Here is a 2500-nt window from a genome sequence, read left to right on the forward strand (position 1 = left end):
TGGAAGTACGCATTAGGAACGTCGTGCGGCAGGTTTAACCATTTTCGAACCGCTTTCCGAATCGTAGCGTCAAGTTTATTCAGTAAACTGATATTAATTGAACCCAGCACTAGCAGGTGATATAATGCAGGAAGTACCATTGTTCGCAACGCGAACAGACGTTGTTGGGGTTTCAAGGGTGCCGTTGTTAGAATATGTATCTCCTGTTTGACTCGATCAAGAGGATTCTTCATGAGTCGACCTTCAGGAGTGAACGGAACACCCAGATACTTCCATTCATCCGTGCGTTTAAGTGCTGGGATCGGACGCCCGAGGCAGTTGAACGATTGCGCCGCATCAACGATCGACTTCTTCTGTTTAGGGACCGTTTTTAAGGACACTGTGAAGCACTTCGACTGGTTCACCCGTAGACCACATTCATGTAGATACATCGTAGAGACGTCGAGCAACTGTTGGAGACCGGCAGGTGATAGTGCGAATAGGACCAGATCATCAGCGTATCCAATGGCATTAACAATGGAGTTTCCGATACGTACTCCTATCTCCCTAGGGAGTTTGGAGAAGAGTCGGTCAATCACCAAGTTGAATATTATCGGTGATAGTGGGTCTCCCTGCTTAACCCCACAAGTAGGGTGTATCGCATGAGATTCCCAGCCTCCACATTGAAGCCGCGTGCACGATCGGTCATAAGTATCCGCTATATACTCAACCATTGGACTTGGAACTCCAGATGATCGGAGAGTATCTACTATGGTCTGATGTGTGACCGAATCAAAGGCTTTTGCCACATCCAGGGACGCCATAAACAGAGGTTGGTGGTTCTGTCTCGAGAACTTTAAAATAAAATCCATTAGGAAAATGCTCTCGGAACATCCATCAATTGGCCTAAAGGCCTTCTGTCGCGGGTCCACCCGGATGAGTTTAGCCATCCGGTTGGCCAGGACTTTGTGGAAGGCTCTTGTGATGGTCGATGAGACCGTGATGGGTCTGAAATCCCCGGGTTCCGAGGCACCGTCTTTTTTTGGTATGAGGGTTGTCCGAGACTCCAAGAGATGTTGTGGGAGTTTACCACATATGACAAAGATATTAAAAATTCTCGTCCAAATATTGATCGGAACACCTCGGAATTCTTTGGCGGAGAGTCCATCTGGTCCAGGCGCAGTACCCAAGGGAGGCAAAGCCGCCCTAATTTCTTTAGGTGAGATAGGCGCCCATAGTTCCGTCAGAGCCCCCGTTGCAGGTGTGGTACCGGGCGTCATAGTGTCTTTCGAGGTCATGATCTTCTCCCAGAATGGGACCATGACTTCCTCAGGTGGTGCCGAGGACGTCTTCTTATCCCTAAGTATATCACGTAAACAAGTTGTTCTGTTTCGCTTCCACGCCTTCTGCACCTTAGCATACTCAGCCCTGCGGAGTTTTCGGCGCGATACTGACTTAGGAGCTGCTGTTATCTTGGGCACGGATACCTTACGACGAATCAGAAAGGTTTTGCGAAGGTAAATAGAAAGTTCTTCGATAATCCGCGCTTGTTCCCAGGTGTTGAGGGACCTCACAATTTCATTGAGTACATCAGTATTGAAATTGTGATCATTAAAGGCCGGCAGCCCCCGTAAATACTCCAAGACCAAGTTCCGGGCTGTCTCTTGAGAGAGATCACCCGAAGTCACGTCAGGAAGGTGTGGTTCGAGGTTGGTATCGATCGTAGGAGGTGTAATGATTCCAATGGCAGGAAGAGTGGCCGCATCGTTAGGAGAGCGCATCTCATTGAGGAAACGCTCAACTATGGCCTTATATTCCTTCTTCCGCCTTTGCCCTTTGATTGCTTCAAGAGTTCTGTTGGGTATTATTTTCAGAAGCTCCTGGTTCAAGAAAGTCACACCTTGTAACGTCAGTCGCGCCTCTTGTCTCGCGAGAATGGCTAAGTCTTCAGGTGACCATCGTGCCTTAACCCGCGTCGTATCCTGACGGGAATCATACCAATCCTTATGACCCCGCTGTTGATGGACTCCGCGGCCGGTTTTGGTGGAAAATACCCGACCGCATCCAGGATATTCACACGCGAAGCCCTCATTCGAGGTACGAACGGAGCCCGACCCGCCTTCAGTAACTGGTGCGGCGTCGCCAGTGGACGAGCCGCCTTGACGACCACCGAACATGGGTGTGTCGTCCATCCGAGGCTTTTTCTTTATATTCTTTGGGCCAGTTAGGTTTCGACCAGTAGGGGTGGCAGCCCTACTGGCCAGATTCGCAGAGGCAGCTCTTAGCTTCCCTCCAAAGGAGGTACTGGCGGCGGGACCCACGAGAAGGGGGCTGCTTGCTAAACTATGAGACTGATGGTTAAGAGAGTCATAGTTACTCCCGCCGTTTACCCGCGCTTTTTTGAATTTCTTCACGTTGACATTCAGAGCACTGGGCAGAAATCACATTGCGTCAACACCCGTGGGGGCCATCGCAATGCTTTGTTTTAATTAGACAGTCGGATTCCCCTAGTCCGTGCCAG

At 50.0% G+C, this 2500-nt stretch overlaps 1 pseudogene; it reads right to left on the reverse strand.

Annotated features, from left to right (window-relative positions):
* LOC143263184 (large subunit ribosomal RNA) overlaps nucleotides 1–2500 on the reverse strand; it is a 7605-nt pseudogene that overhangs the window by 2379 nt on the left and 2726 nt on the right.

This window comes from Megalopta genalis, unplaced genomic scaffold (genome assembly GCF_051020955.1).
Source record: "Megalopta genalis isolate 19385.01 unplaced genomic scaffold, iyMegGena1_principal scaffold0369, whole genome shotgun sequence".
NCBI classification, from domain to species: Eukaryota; Metazoa; Arthropoda; class Insecta; order Hymenoptera; family Halictidae; genus Megalopta; species Megalopta genalis.